The sequence below is a fragment of the Nilaparvata lugens genome, chromosome 13, assembly GCF_014356525.2.
Source record: "Nilaparvata lugens isolate BPH chromosome 13, ASM1435652v1, whole genome shotgun sequence".
Taxonomy (NCBI): Eukaryota; Metazoa; Arthropoda; class Insecta; order Hemiptera; family Delphacidae; genus Nilaparvata; species Nilaparvata lugens.
Genome location: NC_052516.1, coordinates 7,410,349 through 7,427,843, shown reverse-complemented (window position 1 = coordinate 7,427,843; position 17,495 = coordinate 7,410,349). Strand labels below are relative to the sequence as shown.

General features: G+C 33.9%; 1 protein-coding gene across 1 annotated transcript in view; it reads right to left on the bottom strand.

Annotated features, from left to right (window-relative positions):
• Positions 1–14,497, bottom strand: part of LOC111056877 (sodium-dependent phosphate transporter 2) — a 51,764-nt gene extending 37,267 nt beyond the window's left edge. The window contains exon 1 of the mRNA XM_039440337.1: positions 14,300–14,497. The gene's annotated coding sequence lies outside the window, so the exon portion shown is untranslated. The remainder of the gene's footprint in view (positions 1–14,299) is intronic.
• Between the last annotated feature and the right edge of the window lie 2,998 nt (positions 14,498–17,495).

Sequence of the window (17,495 nt, the reverse complement as noted above, 5' to 3'; positions counted from 1 at the left end):
AAAATAATTGATTAAACGAGAATGAACAGTTAATAATGCATCAATAAATCTGTATCAGCTACCGTCTATAGAAGGCATTGACAAGACAGAGGATCGGCAACGTTGTTCTCCTATCTTTCTCCACTAACGTGAACCTCAATATAATGTCTGACATCAAAATTGTAGTACTGTATTATAATGAATCAAACCTTGATGAATAAAAAAGATGACCCAAATATTTAATTTTTGGCAAGGAGCTTGAATCGAGGTTAGAAAACTGCTATTAACTTCAAGCTGTCAGCACATGTAGAATGGAAAGCATCAATTAAATTAACAAGGAATGCTGACAATTTAAAGTTAATCTGACTACAGTAAAGAAAACAGAACGCTGAGGCTTGTGAAAAAAATACAAAAATTAATTACTTTCACACACAATTGCACAATAATTAATTGCGAAAAAATAGGAGAGTTCAAAGTTTGAGTTGAAATGAAAAAAAAATTGCTGGCAAAATTGAGCGTGTCATTTGTTGGAATGAGAATAGAAAATGGTTGAATTTGCAATTTTAAATGGGCCAAAAAATTGAATGCATCAATAATAGCAGTGGGCTCTTCTATATTCTACTATCAGAACGAAAACGTGCTAAGGACAAGTTTACTACGCGGGTTTTTTATAGAAAAAAATGTGAAGAAGAGAGAGAAAAGGAGGAAAGAGATGTAGGATAGAGAGAGAGAGACAAAAAGAAAGTTAGAGAGAGAAAAAGAATAGACAGAGTGATACATGTGGTGGGTAAACCTGTGGAGACAAGAGAGAGCTCAACTAATGAGAGAATAGATTGTGGAGAAAGAGGAAGAAGAAGAAGGAGGAGAAGAAGAAGAAGAAGAAGAAGAAGAAGAAGAAAAAGAAGGAAAGGAAGAAGTGGAATACAGTAGAAGAAGAAAAAGAAGAAGGAAAAATAATGAAAGAGAAGCGAGAGAGAACAAAAAATTATGAGCAGAGAGGTTGACGGTGAATTAAAAGAGGAGCAAAAATTACTAAAAATGTATTTATGGAAATCAATTTGGCCTAGAACAGTTGAAAATTCAAGAATAACTCAAAGCAGGAGAAGAAAGGAAGGAATAAAACAAGAATACGATGAAGAGGATAGTATCATAAGGAACAAGATGGACATGAGAGAAAGAAATAGACAATAATCTGGGAAAGGAAATAGCAAAGTAAGAAACAGGTGGAAGAAAATAATAAGATAGAAACAGGAAGAACGCGATAAGAGACAAAAGACAGTGAGTGTAAGAGAGAGACAAAGAGTAGGAGGTAAAAATAAAGAGAGAGTGTGAGGGGCACAGAGAGAGAGAGAGAGATATAGAGAAAGAGTGTGGGAGAGAGAGTGAGTGAAAAGCAGTGAGACTAGAGATTTTGGCAATAGGTTCATGTGTCTATTTTTATAACCCATTTTCTTTTTATATAGGATGTATTCCAACTAGACTATGCTATTCCTGAAAGACGGACAGAGTTCAAAAATATTGATACACATACTATAGACCTACGGATGTCAAGCTAAATTAAAACACTACACTAAAATACCACATTGCTCAAGTGAGAACCCCGTTATAATGGCTGTATATATTATTAACATTGGTGTTGCTATCCTAGTCTATCATTCAACAGAGCAGATAGAGCTATCCTTTTCTAGCTTCACAACGTTGCAAGTTGGCTTCTACAGAGGATAGCTAATACCCTTTATCTCATGATTAAAATTAACTGATCATTCTTGTTTAAAATAATCAATTACATTTTAATCGTCAAGAAAAAATATTTTACAATGATTTAATAATGAATTTTCATAATTGAGATTAAATATTTTGTTGATTAATTATATTTCTACATTGCTAAAGCATGATCTAGCAACGTTGCAGAGCTAGAAAAGGATAGCGCTATCTGCTTTGTCGAATGACAGACAAGGATAGCAACACCAATGTTAGTCTAATCAAATACTGCCACTATAACGTGGACCTCACTATAGGTGGAAACTAAGGGTAGCTGTAAGGGTAGTAGCTATAAATTTCTGTCACATAAACCCTTTTCATTACGCCGTAAATTTGCGTCATACGTGTTGTCTTTTTATTCACATCTACAACCTCTCAGACTGACTAGCCTCAGGGAATTTATTTGCTGAATTATTCATTTATTTACCCTTCTACACTCACTTTAACATGATGCTATTGAAACATTGATGTTATTTATATGGAAAACTGAATGCTTGAGGTGAATCACACTTGAAAAATAAAGACATTATTGATTTTGTTGTCAATGACTTTATAAAAGTATGGAGCCTGCTTGTGCGTAGCTAATGAGGCGTATACATTGTGAAGATAAAAGAAAAGATAACGAAAAGGAAGAGTGGTGAGTGAAAGGATAGGAGAGAGGAAGGAAAAAGGGGAGGATAATAGAAGATGAGGAGAAGGAGGAGGAGGAGGTGAAAGGAAACATACGAAGAGCAGGTTTTATCTTTCATGTGCAGAATGTTTCTTCAATTATGTTGATTACAAATATGCAACTGACATACTAATCTATATATAAAAGCGAAATGGCACTCACTCACTGACTGACTGACTCACTCACTCGCAGAACTAAATCTACCGGACCAAAAACGTTCAAATTTGGTAGGTATGTTCAATTGGCCCTTTAGAGGTGCACTAAGAAATCTTTTGGCAATATTTCAACTCTAAGGGTTGTTTTTAAGGGTTTAAAGTTCGTCTTTTAGCATGTATATTCTTCTTCTCCCAATCTCTTAATTATAATTGAAATTTCCATATCATATGTTACTATAGAACTACAATCTAGATAGAGTACCTCTTCGAAACAGTTGTTAACTGGCAACTAAATTAATAATTTTGTCAGGTTGGCATTAAGTTGAGTTGACTTTGTTAGGTTGGCACCAAGTTGAAGATTTAAATGCATTTATCGCGGAAAAATTGATTGGGCACTGCTACTTCAATCCTGGGAATATTATATTACTAGCCGTCAGGCTCGCTTCGCTCGCCAAATCCGTTTAGCCAGACGTTTAGTCTTGACCCCCGACTGGATTGTCCTAACATATGATAAAAATGCTCAATGAAAAATGCAGGCGAGCGAAGCGAGCCTGCTGATCTCATTCTCGGACGATCCAGTCGGGGGTCCAGGGGGCGGAGCCCCCTGGCTAGACGGATATGGCAAGCGAAGCGAGCCTGACGGCTAGTATTATAATAAAGTAAAGAACTGACTTAAACACGTACGGGATACGAAAATTATATGTTTGACACATCATCACGTCTCAACTACTGGACAGATTAATTTTGAATATAGATTCTTAATTAACCGAGGATGGTTATAGGCCTATTTAAATTCTTCAAGATTTCAGTAGGTCAAGCTTTAATAAATTAGACTCTTGCGTAGCACGGGTTACATGCTAGTCAGTAACAAATGATTAGAGAATGAGAACTAGAAATGGGAGAATCAAAACATATTTTTCAAAGCAATTCACACAATCTTCCCACCAATTATTATATTATGAATTTTTCGAAGGTATGAAATTCATATTTCTAAACGTTCAAACGCAATAAATTCTTGTATGAGACTTGTCCCAATTAGAGGTGTGCGAAATAAGTATCAAGAACGGAAAATTGGACGTATTCATCCCCAATTATTACCCGAAGTAGAATAACAACCCCAACTGCTATTGTGGTGACAAAGTATTTTTGTGAAATAGATATTGTCGAGCAACGTTTTTGAAGTATTAAATTTTGATCTGCAATTACTGATGTGTTGAGATGTCAAAGCATTGAGAAATGAGTAATTGGAGGTATTACATTTTGATCTGCAAATATTTTCCATTGATACAATTGGAGGTATTACATTTTGTTATGAAACAGGTCAACTAGTATTGTGCTCGAGAAATGCTGAGTTGAAAGTATAAATTGAGACGTCTGGTTCGAGATGTTGACACTCCAAAATCAACAAATAATTGCTAGAATTTCAAAAGATTCCTATCAAAGTACCTACACCTACAATATTGAATAGAATATTATTCTGAATACTGAAAAACAAGTTCACTTCTATAGTGAGGTCCACGTTATAATGGCAGTGTTTGATCAACATTGGAGTTGCTATCCTTGTCTATCATTCGACAAGCAGATAGCGCTATCCTCCTCCTCCATCTCCACAACGTAGCCAGATCGTTTTTAAGAATTTAGAAATAAAATAATCCAACAAACATTTTTAATCTCAATTATAAAAATTCATTGAAAATATATTTTCTTGGTGAATAAAATATAATTGATTATTTTAAACTAGAATGAACAGTTAATAGTCTATTACATCAGATATACTGGTATCAGCTATCCTCTATTGAAGGCAGTGGCAAGCAGAGAATCGGCAACACTGTTCTCCTACCTTTCTCTATTGCCATTATAACGTGGACCTCACTACACAATATTTGGCGAGTACTCTAGGGAAATGAGAGCAAAATCTTGGAAGAGGAGAAAGAGAGATGAAATTCTGTGCACAGTGAGAGAGAGAGAGAGAGTGTGTGTGTGTATGTATGTGTGTGTGAGAGAGAGACGGACAGGGAGTGAGAAAGAATCGATAAAGTCAATTTGGATGAATCCCAATTGAATAACGCAAATGGGAAAATGAGCTTGCTTATTTAAGCTGTATCACAATTTTTTATTACCAATACTGAATCTTGAAGATTATAAAGTAGGAGATGATGCACAGAACGGTATACGTTCCTATATTGTTATATTTTAGATATTCGGGATGTATTTCAGATATATTTTATGTATCTTGTTGAAGATACATACTACTGATGCAGTGTGAAGTGAGTCACTAACAAGAATTAAAGTGAGGTCCATGTTATAATGGCAGTGGAGAAAGATAGGAGAAAAACGTTGCCGAACCTCTGTATTTTCAATGCCTTCTATAGACGGTAGCAGATACAGGTTTATTTATGTAGTCTAATGTTAACTGTTCATTCTCGTTTAAAATAATCAATATTATAATTTATTAAGCAAGAAATTATATTTTTAAATAATGAATTTACATAATAATTAAGATGAAATATTTTGTTAATTGATTATTGTTAAAAGACGATCTGGCAACAGAGCAAAGCGAGAAAGAGATAGCGCTATCCGCTTTGTTGAATGCTAGACAAGGATAGCAATACCATTGCTAATCAAACACTGCTATTATAACGTGGACCTCGCAATAGGCATGTAACAGTTTTCGTTTAAAATTAACATGGGGAAAATTACAACTTCCGGAGTTAGGAGCTACCCAGCCCGCCATTGTCATCTGATAATACTCCGACAAATCGATGCCTAAGTCTGAATTTATATCGTGGATTTGACTACAGCACGAATGACCTACAATTAGACTCACTTTGAGTCACTATTTTTGGTGAGAATGGGTGATGGCTCATATTGCAACGATTCTTATGAAACATAAAATACTTTCGCAATGAAGATAGGTATTTCCTGCTATGAGTCATAGGATATACCAAGTTGGCCAGTAGGTCCAAGGAAAACAGGCTCTTTCTAAGAACTGTCAAAATGCACAGACATTCATTCTTGTTCAGCAAAGTCCACATTTGGATTATGCTTCTTGCATTTCAAGTACATTAGTAGGCCCTAAATTTATACTGGGGTTTCTAGAAGATTCTTTCACTAGTAAAACCATTTTATTTCAACCGCTCTTGAATTGATCAAATGTGTATCTATACTATTGTAATTCAAAGTAAATTGTTATTCTAATAAGTGTAGCTTAACCTACATTTTGATTTGGTCTGTAGTATAAATTTGAGAAGGGACAGTTTTGCTGTATCTTTTCACATACCGTAAGTGTAATAATCCTATTAAACGAGCAACTTCTGTATTTTTATATCTGGTTATTTATATTTATATCTGGTTATTTATGTCCAACGGATCTCGAAAACGGCTCTAACGATTTTCACGAAATTTGGAACATAGTCAGTTTATGATATAAAAATTCTATTGCACTAGGTCTCATCCTTGGGAAAACTCGCTGAACGACATTAATAATTCATCCTTGGCTGGAACAGCTGTGGATAGTTGACCGAGCGAAGTGAGGTCTAAGATTCAAGTCGACGGTTTGGCATTTCTCTTAATGTTTAAATGTTTATATGTTGCGCATTTACGGCGAAACGCGGTAAAAGATTTTCATGAAATTTGACAGATATGTTCCTTTTTTAATTGCGCGTCGACGTATATACAAGGTTTTTTGGAAATTTTGCATTTCAATGATAATATAAAATGAAAAAGGAGCCTCCTTCATACGCCAATATTAGAGTAAAAATCAGACTATAGAATTATTCATCATAAATCAGCTGACAAGTGATTACACAGATGTGTGGAGAAGCCAGTCTATAGCTGTATTTCCATAAGGTCTATATAGTTTCAATCAGGTACTTGTAGATGAGAATACTGCGTGAGGTCTACTGTTCACAGAACTACTAGTAAAAAAGTGAGTGAGCGAGTGAGTATGTGAAAAATCAAAATATCGCATCCCCGAAATTCATAAGATGACATACAGCCAGCTGTGAAATATAAACAAGCTCATTTTAGAGAATATTGTGTTCTGTTTATCAATAAATAAAAATAACGAGCGAAGCTCGGTGACCCGATATTTGTACATAACTGAATAAATAAAAAAAGTCAGCCTCATATAATAATTGGGTACATTACTTTGAGAAATGTGACATTAATACCTTTGATTCCCGAATACAGTTTTCCTTATACTTTGTGAGGGAGCGAGTCTACTTCTACTACATTATATAATTGCGGATAAAATGTGCGCATCAGGGGCAATTAGTGACTGAAGTTCACGTTATATGTCAGCATGCCTTCAATGCTGCTTCCCACTCGAACGATGTTCATTGAAAAGTGATGTGATAATAATTTGAATGGAGTTTGGTTGCCATGGTTACCCCGCAATACGAAATCATTACTGCAACAAATAATAAAGTTTGGTCGGTGACCTCCTAGACAAGGATAGACTATATTCACTTTAAACTGTCAACATTTCTTGCTAGCAACATCAGAGCTGTCCATTCGAGGTCCACGTTATAATGGCAGTGGAGAAAGATATGAGAACAGTGTGGCCGATTCTCTGTCTTGCCACTGCATTCTATAGAGGATAGCTGATACCGGCACATCTGATGTAATATCAACTGTTCATTCTTGTTTGAAATAACTAATAATTATATTTTATTCACTAGAAAATATATTTTTCAATAAGTAGATTATTGATTTTTATAATTGAGATAAAAACTTCTGTTGATTAATTACATTGTTAAAAACCGATCTAGCACGTTGCGGAACTAGAAAACGATAGCGCTATCTGCTTTGTCGAATGATAGACAAGGATAGAAACACCAATGTCAATCAAATACTGCCAATACAAAATGGACCTCACTGTTATATGCAGACAGATTGGAGTGGGTAGGAAGACCTACGATAGATTTTTGTCTCTTGCAGAGTTGAAAAGGAATTCTATTTTTGATTTCTGATCTTCTTGGCGTTTGAAGATGCGGGTTTTATGCTGGTTTGATCGTCTATTTATTCTCCTCTTCCGCTTCGTCTATTTGTTTCTTGCACTTTATTGCTACTTCCACATTATTCTCTTCAACTCTCAAATTTCTCACCAAATCGCATTCTAGTCATTCTTCTTCCCCTACTAGATTCGCCCACTGAGCTCTAAATAATACCCGGAGACAACATTAACATTGGCTATCCTTGTTTGTCATTTGACAAAGCAGATATTAGCAATAATGCAGTCATTAGCAATTAATGTGGTCTTTGCATCAGTTCAAATCATATATAGTGAGATTCAAGTTATAAAGTCAACACCTGATTAACATTGGTGTTGCTATCCTTGTCTGTCATTTGAAAAAACAGATAGCTTCATCATTTTCTAGCTCCACACCGTTGCCAAATTGTTTGCAGGCTATATAGAAATATATCATAATTATCATGCTCTAGTCGAGTCAATTCTGCAGTATGGCATAGTTGTTTGGGGGGCTGTTTCAACTGTCATATTGCTGAATTATTTGTAGCACAAAAACTGATAATTAAAACTATATTAAGCAAACCAAGGCTCTATCCAACGGATATGGTTTTTAGTGATTTTGAGGTCATGACTATACGTCAATTATACATAAAAACCGTAATTGAGTACTTAATAAAATATAGATGGACAATAAGATCAGCGGAAAAATTAAACTGGATATAAAAAACTGGACATACAGTAATTTCTTCTTCCATTTAGATAATATATGACTCGAGATTTCTGCTCCAGCATTGTTTTTTCATTAGTTTTTTATTTTCAGTGGACTCGCTTACCTTTATTTTGAGTACCTATTCCTCTGTTTTCTTCCTTCCCCCCATTTCTCCCTTCCTTTTTTTCCTAATTACTTCTCTTCTTTGCCTGCCTATTACATGGGAAACCATAGTTGGCTAGGTACCTTCCTCTCTTTTTTTTCTCTTCTCCAACACACCCAAACACTAAGCCCATTGTTTTTTTTATATTTGTAACATTTTATTGTGTTTTATTTGTTTCGTAAATCTTTGTAATTTTGTTTTGTCTTGTTTTGTGTGTTTTTAATAAATTGAAATTGAAAAAAATTGAAATATAATATATAAATATATATCTAATACCGATCATAAAATCATGAAAATATATTATACTTTGGGTATAAAATATACTTGAGAGAGAACAAGAAATAACAATTAAAATTAGATGAGATATACAGGGATGACTTGAATTTCAACTATCTACTATATAGAAGGCGGTGGTAACAGAGAGTTGATAACTCTGTAGTCCTACTGACTTTACAGCATGAATGTGACTAGATGATGTTGTGACGTCATGGTAGTCTGAGAGATGAGAGATGAGCTCTGGGATTGGTGATTAGTGATTAGCCAGCAATGCAATTGCTTCTACAGGAAATTGCGCCTAGGACAACAGGTGACCTTACCAAACAGCTGATTGCAAGCAGGAAACTCACGAGACGAGTTCGGGTTTATGTACCCTCTGTTGAGGGGCAGTTGAGGAAGGCAAGTTCTAACAGGGGCTCGATAAAAGAGGATAAAAAATCTATATTTAAAAAAAAAATTTTGGGACTAGCAGGTTATCCGTGTACCGCAAGAGTATAATTAAAAATTTGACTTACTAAAACCTTGAACAATTTAGAATAGGCCTATAACCATCCTCGGTAAATAAAGAATCTATATGCAAAATTTCAAGTTAATCAGTTGACTAGTTCAGACGTGATGATGCGTCATTCGTGAATTTCCTATCCCGTACGTGTAAAAGCCGATTGTTTCCTTTATTATATAATAGAATATACAGATTACCTCAACAGTTAATATTACATCAAATATACCGGTATCAGCTATACTCTCTATAGAAGGCAGTGGCAAGGCAAAGAATCGGTAACACTGTTCTCCTACCTTTTCTATTGCCATTATAATGTGGCAAGGCAAAGAAGAGAATCGGCAACGTTCACCTATCTTTCTCCACTTGGCCATTACAACGTGAACCTCACTATAGAGACTGCATGTTTACAAACAAATTGTAAGCTATTTAAATTATGATAACGAAAATAAAGTCAAAATTTCATCTCCATTTTTACCCTAATCATTTTAATCCGAGGCTCAAGTCTAAACTTATTTCAGTCGGACTTGGCGCTGAGCTTTCAGTGCAGGTCCACGCTAATCGCTCTATTGAACAGATCAAATCGAGATATTGCCTTTCCACTTTTTATTAAGACATTCTCTCCCAAGTCCGAACACGTTCTATAGCCTATTTCCTTAAACACCTTTTTCCTGATCGGGTTTTCCTTATGGCGCTCTATTCCAACTTTTTTCCCCATACATGACAATCTTTATTGAAATTCCACATCTTAAAACTTTATTGATCAACTATAACTGAAATCATCTTTCTTGAATCAATTAATTAATGATAGTCCATAACAGTTCATTAAGGCTGTGCAAAGGCTAAAAATAAACTTTTTACTCGTGATATTTTTCAAAGTTTTTTGATTTGTATATCATGAAGCTAACAAAATGAAAAAGATTTTTCAGGAAAACATTTTTTATCCGATCATTACTTTTTTAGATATGAGCGCCTAAAGTCTACATTTTTGGGACAGAATATTTAAAATTCGGTAAGAGATAAATCCATGAGATTTAGAGGATAGATTTTTCATGGTATTGTTGATCTAGTAAAACAAAAAGTTTCTGAAAATATCTATTTTCAAGATAGTTATTCAATTTACTAAGAATAACCAAAAATAACTTTTAAAGTAAATTCGTATGGCTTTTGTTGGTGGGGAGTCCCTTTCGGGAAGGTACGACTGTCATACTTCAGCCGGGACCGACAGTTTAACGTGCCCATCCGATAACACGGGAGTGATCTGGTTAAAAAACTTTTGGTAATGAGAGGGGTTCGAACCCGGGATCTCTATGCTACTAGGCAAGCACTCTATCCACTAGACCACGGATCACTCCCATAACTTAACTTTTAGTTGAGTTAACTTGATGTTAACTTTTCCAAAAATTGATAATTTCAGAAAATTTTTGTTTTACTAGATCAACAATACCATGAAGAATCCATCCTCTAAATCTCATAGATTTATATAGTACCGAATTTGAAATGTTCTGTCCCAAAAATGTAAACTTTAGGCGCTCATATCTCAAAAAGTAATGATCGGAAAAAATGTTTTTCTGAGAAAACTTTTTCATTTTGATAACTTTATACAAATCGAAAAACTTTGAAAAATATCACGAGTAGAAAGTTTATTTTTAGCCTTTGCACAGCCTTAAATCAATGAATCAAGGACAATATATAATTTTGTTCCAGTGAGGGAATACGCTACTGTCATTGGTAAAATACTATCTGAAATTTATGAAATTCTATAGGTACTCTATACTCTGTGGATTTTGGCATACCACACCTCTCTAAGGTGAAGGTGAGTCAGATCAATAACAGTATAATAACTTATACTCTTAACAAAAGAATGGCATGCTTTGTATTCACAGCTTGATAATATAATTCTATAGCAGCCCGCTACACTACATAAAGGTATCTTCTCCTCAATTCTCAGAACAGAACACAACAGAATAGATTGAAGCATGTGGAGGAACAAGAAGAAGGTGGAGGAAGAGGAGAAGAAAGCACAAGAAAAAGAAGATGATAACGATGACAATGAGGGAGAAGAAGATGAAGAAGACAGAAGTGGGAGGCAGAAGAAAAAGAGAAATTTCGCTGAACATTACCACAGCTACAGGACATCATTCATTTATCGTGAAAATGGCAACGTTACATAACTATAGTGAGGTCCACGTTATAATGGTAGTGGAGAAAGATAGGAGAAGCGTGTTGCCGATTCTCTGCCTTGCCACTGCCCTCTATAGAAGATAGTTGGTACCGGTGTATCTGATGTAATATCAACTTGTTTGAAATCACTAGATTGTATAATTATTATGTTGTATTCGTCGAGAAAATATATTTTCAAATGGTTGAGTAATGAACTCCATAGTTGCGATTGATTAATTATATTTTACATTGTTAAAAAGCGATCTGACCACGTTGTGGAGCTAGAAAAGGAAAGCGCTTTTGATTTGTGGAATGATAGACAAGGATAGCAACAACAATGTTAATCAAATATACTGCCATTATAACGTGGACCTCAATATAGGTTCAATGGTCCATCAAATTCAATAGGTGCCCAGAAACAGAACCTAATTCTTATTCCAATTGGAAGAAAACAGGAAAAACGTCCTTTTCAAATTCAAATTGGTTTGTTCATAAAATATGACATATTTACAAAATATATAAGTGTCATGAATTACATGAATAATTCTCCCTGCCTCGATTATTTGTCCGTGTGCAGGGAGGAGTCGCAAATTATCAAACAGAAGGCAAACACTAGCAATAATAAAATAAATATTACAAACTATGAATAATAATGAAATAATAATGAATAATATATTTTACAATTGTGAAGAATCTAGAGGGACGTCTCATCAACGCAGATTGCAGCGTTTTGTAATTTATGGATGATTTCTTGCTGTGGAAACGGTCTGAGATTTGAGTTTGAAGTGGCCGGTCTCTGAGTTTGAGATAGTAATTTATTAATATTTAGCGAACTGTACAGGTGTCAGCTAAGATGAAGACCTAGTACTATAGTGGGATTTATTTGAAACGGTCAGCATTCCTTATACAAAGTAACACCAACAATGCTTCCCATTCATACAGTTGATAATGAATCTCGCAACATCATATTTTAGTCAAGAGCGTAAGATTTGTAGGAAAGCAAGAAGGAAGATGTTGAGATAGGTCATTAGCCGGAAGACACCTCTCCTTCGACCTTTAAACTCCCGTCCAGTGGAATACAGTTCAAACCGTGCTTAAAGTCCATCTAGTTAAACTCCAGTCAGGTTGAATCCAGTCAGAAATACATAAGTTATGAGAGACACCGATTCTAATCACAAAATGGTTTATTGGTGAGTTGAACATCAATATCAATCTTCATTCTATAGTGAGGTCCACGTTATAATGGCAGTGGAGAAAGATAAGAGAACAACGTTGCCCATCCTCCGTCTTGACAATGCCTTCTACCAAAGACGGTAGCTGATACAGGTTTATTGATGTAATATTAACTGTTCATTCTCGTTTAAAATAATCTTCTTTTCTTCTTTTTCATACACTTTTGCCGTTAAGCGACGGGTTCCTTCAACCATTCTCTAAACGTTATACGATCCTGCGCCATTCTCTTTACTTCATTCATTGTCTTTCCTCTTGCAGCAGCTATACTCTCTACATACTGATTCCATTGCAGTGGTGGTCGTCCCCTGCCTCGTTGTTCTTCCGGTCTTGCCTCCATAACCAGCCTTGCCCTTCGTTCATCACTCATCCGAGCTACATGGCCATATAATCAATTATATTTTATTAAGCAAACTTGGAGACTCTATGAAAAAAATTGGCAAACTGTACTGCGACCAGTTGAGATACACCTCTGTTAAAAGTTTTTAGAGAGGGAAACTTTTTTATTGGGAAATTCATTTTTAACAATTTTGTTTGACCTTTGAAAAAAGAAATCCTTAAACTAAATTGAAGGATTCGTGTGCCTATAGAGATTGATCCTTGAGAAGAGAAACTGAAAAATTATCTCAATATTAAATATTGTAAGTTGATTGCAGTCTTTAAAACATTATATTAAAACATATATATATTTAATAGTGGTGAATTGTGACACAGTCCTTGAATTTATGGTTTATATTTGAAGGTTTTTTTTTTAATTTAACAGGAAGATAATGACTATTAAGCTGATACCAAAGAACAACGCTAAACATGTGCTACAGATGGTGTTAATATAATTTTCAAGATGTTTAAGACAAGTTAATCGTCCAACATTTAATTCTGCCAAAATAAAATTGGGCTGGTGACTTACATACTTTTTTTTAGCTTATTCCTATAAGTTACTGGAAAATATCTGCTAATTGGAGTAAGGCAATGGATGAGAGCCAAGCTAGAATATTTACCAGATTTTCAGCTTTGATAAAATAAATATTAACATGAATACAACTTGAGTGTCATAAAAAATATGATACTGTTCCCTTGTTCAATTCAAAGCTACAAAAAAATCAGTTGTTTAAAGTATTTCACAATAAATCAACAGTAAAATATTAAATGTCCAGAATATTATAAAATTATTCAAACGTAGAATACATTTGTATTTATTCTTAAGTTCAAAAATATATTATTAACATTACGGTATTCAAACAAATAAAACCGCCTAAATTGGTTCTTCAATAAAAGAACTGCTATGCTAGCAATTCAATACAGTATTCAAGCAATAAACTCATTCAATTCAGGAATTTTTCTGTAAATTTACTATTATCTAACGAATAAATTAAGCAAATAGTATTGCGAAATGGTATGCTTGGAACAAATAAAACGCTGACTTACAAATCAATATACGCAGAGTTCAAATTGAAAACCAAAGCAGGATCAATGCAATCAATTCTGCAAGATTGCACCATTTTGACACAAATTTCAATTGATAAATCAAGACGTAATTTGAGTGCAAGTTTTTTGAAAATAAACTGCAGGATAATAAGAGATACCACACAACAAATCCTGTAAACACGTGGTATCATTTACGATCATGTAGCTTGGAAGTTGGAAGGTAACCTATATAGACATAGATTTTGCAAAACTGTTTGCACTGTAGTGTAGTTGACTATAATGCAATTTTTTACTCACCAGTTGCGAAATTTGAGATGATCTACAGGAAATAAAGATGGTCGATTGAATCTAGATGTAATAAATGATGTGCACTAATTAAATCACTTCACAGAAAGCATGGTTTACGCCGTTACCGGTAGGATTTACTGCTGTACGCAGAGATCCTAACAGCAAGTTTGCACTTACCTACTCAATCACAAACTGTGGCTGAAGACTTGAAAGAAGACCCAGTTTCAGTTTATTGATCAGAATCAGATGGCACCAATACTTTCATGACATCTAGCGAGCAAAGCCTGAACTAACATCTATTATGCGCCGTTTTTAAACCGATTTGAATTGGTTCTCAATGGTTTTACCACTTGTTTGAATTGATTTTATTCCTTTTAATTAGACGAAATTAAAAGAATTTGATGAAACATGGGTCTTGAAAACACAATTCAATTATTTATGAGAGAAACTCAACATAAATCTGCATTACACACAGGTTTAAAACCACTTTCAATGATTTTTGATAGTTTTATACCACATTTTGGAACAAATATTTAAATAATTCTTGCCTATTATGCCATGGAATTGAAAGAATTTGGTAAAATGGACAAATTAAAAATAATTTCATCAATCACAGAGTAAACTGAACAATATAGAACGATGCGCATCGTTTTTAAAGTAGAATTTTCTTTGAAGGATCACTAAAATTACCTTGAATAGCCTCTACTACTCAAGTTTTTCCTCTTCTATGCAATAAAATTAAAATAATGTTATGTCTGATGTCATAAATAATTATTAGTACTACATAACTCAGTTACGTGGACTTCATAATTAAATTTATCACGGTTCAAATACTTATTGGTTCCCCTGAAAATCTGTACCAATTTGTGGAATTATGTAAAGCAATGACCTGCTAATTTTATGCAGTTATGCTTGATTTAACGACGTCTGTCTACTTGAGTGGATATGAAGGTCTGAGTTATTTTAAATATTTAAGAAAAAGTTTAAAAATTGGGCAGTTAATATTAGCCAGCAATAAGAGAACACATTTGGTATAGGTATTGTACACTGATTAGGTAATATATTATTTACTAAATCTAAATATTACCGTATTAAAATTTGCCAGCAATAAAAAAACACATTTGGTATATTGTGGATTGATATTTTTTACTAAATCGCATTCAAAAATACGAAAATATGAATATTTGGTATATTGTGAAGATATTTTTTACTAAATAAAAAATATGAATATATAAGTAATATATAAGTATAAAAATATGAATATTTGGTATATTGTGAAGATATTTTTTACTAAATCGCATTCAAAAATATGAAAAAAAACTGTTAAATATTGTCAATTCTACTTCTCGACTACAATTCTACTACAGTGTAAATAATATTTACCTACTGAAGTAGAATTGACAATAATATTTAACAGTTTTTTTCATATTTTTAAATTCTCGAGAATTCGTGAAATTTTCTCTATATTATTATGTTAATAAAAGAAATTTTGTTAGTTCCACAATCTTTTGTAGAATTTATTCCACATAATGATGTGACATCATTATTCTGATGTGAAACTGACAATGTTTCTTTTATACCTTAATATTATCTGTATATATTATTTCCAACATTAGTTACAATGGGATAATTCATACAATCACAACTGGCTTATAGGTTTATCCTAAAACTGTCCTGTTTTGAATTTATACTAAAATTAGTATGGAATGAATTCTTTGACTACTGATTAAGTCATACCATAGATGAAGGATAAGTAAGTAATATAATATAAAGATAATATAAATATATAATATATAAGATAATATAAATCTATATTATTCTTGTCTCTGGTCATACCCATATGACTGGTATAGTAAATTTTAGCCTATTATGAATGATGCAGTAAAATGGTTTGCTTTGATATGATGCCCACAGAGGTATTTACTTGGTATGGTAAATCGAATGAGAGATATGCTACTTACTCCTTGTTTCTACAGCTGATTAAGGATATTGGCCTCTTCATTAATCCAGATTTTCCGCTCTTTTTCTCCATTTTCTGATGTTCATCTGCCATAATTCATTGAGACATAAATCCAGCGCATTCTTGTAGGCTATTTTTCTCTCTTCTTTCTCTCTCATTTTCTTCTCACCCTGGATGAATTAAAAAAAATGTATAAGAGAGGTGAAAGTTATTTTGAATCTTTGTGTTTAAAAAGCGGCGAAAGGGAGGCGAGGTAGCTGAGAGTGTTCAAATAATTCATGTGTATAATACACGGATTGCCTTGGTATTTTATCTACCAATGTTATTACATCAGTGTCATTTGTAACATAAATAAGAATGAATTGATAATAATATCGTGTGACCTGGCTGGCTCAGTTCTGGTGTCAGAGTTTTCAGGTCGCAACTGATCAATTTCAGGGCCGCTGACATGACCTAACGAGTTTCAGGTAGCCGGGACCGAAGAAGTTACGTGTCTATCCGAAACATGTCCTCCGCTTCCTTCTACCCTACCTTCAATGGTCTCCTAGATTCTGACACATTTGAACAATATGCATTATGCATAATATTGCAACACTCTCATCTATAGTGAGTTCCATGTTATAATGGCAGTGTTTTATAAGCAATGACATTGCTATCCTTTTCTGTCATTCAACAAATCGGATAGCGCTATCTCTTTCTCGCTTTGCCCTGTTGCCAGATCGTCTTTTAACAATGTAGAATTTATAATAATTAAACAAAGTATTTCATCTTGATCATGAAAATTCATTATGAAATTATTGTAAAATATAATTTCTTGCATAATAAAATATAATTGATTGTTTTAAACGAGAATGAACAGTTAATATTACATCAATAAACCTGTATCAGCTACCGTCTATAGAAGGCATTGACATAAAAGAGGATCGGCAACGTTGTCTCCTATCTTTTTCCACTGCCATTATAACGTGGACCTCACTATACTTTCTATTATACACTCAACCTTCGCAGCTCCACTATTATATTGATGCACAGCGGGATTGAAATTCTATTTATCCCATTAGGTACTTCCTCGTAACCTATACACATTTTTCCATCAAATTTCACTTGTCAAAATTCATCACTTTTTTCTAACAACAGGGTCTCTCAAGTTATGAACATTTATGAAAATGAAAAAAAAAATTATTTGGCGGTGTTAGGACTTCAAGGCAAATTTGTTATGCTATTTTGGAAAATAAATTATTATTA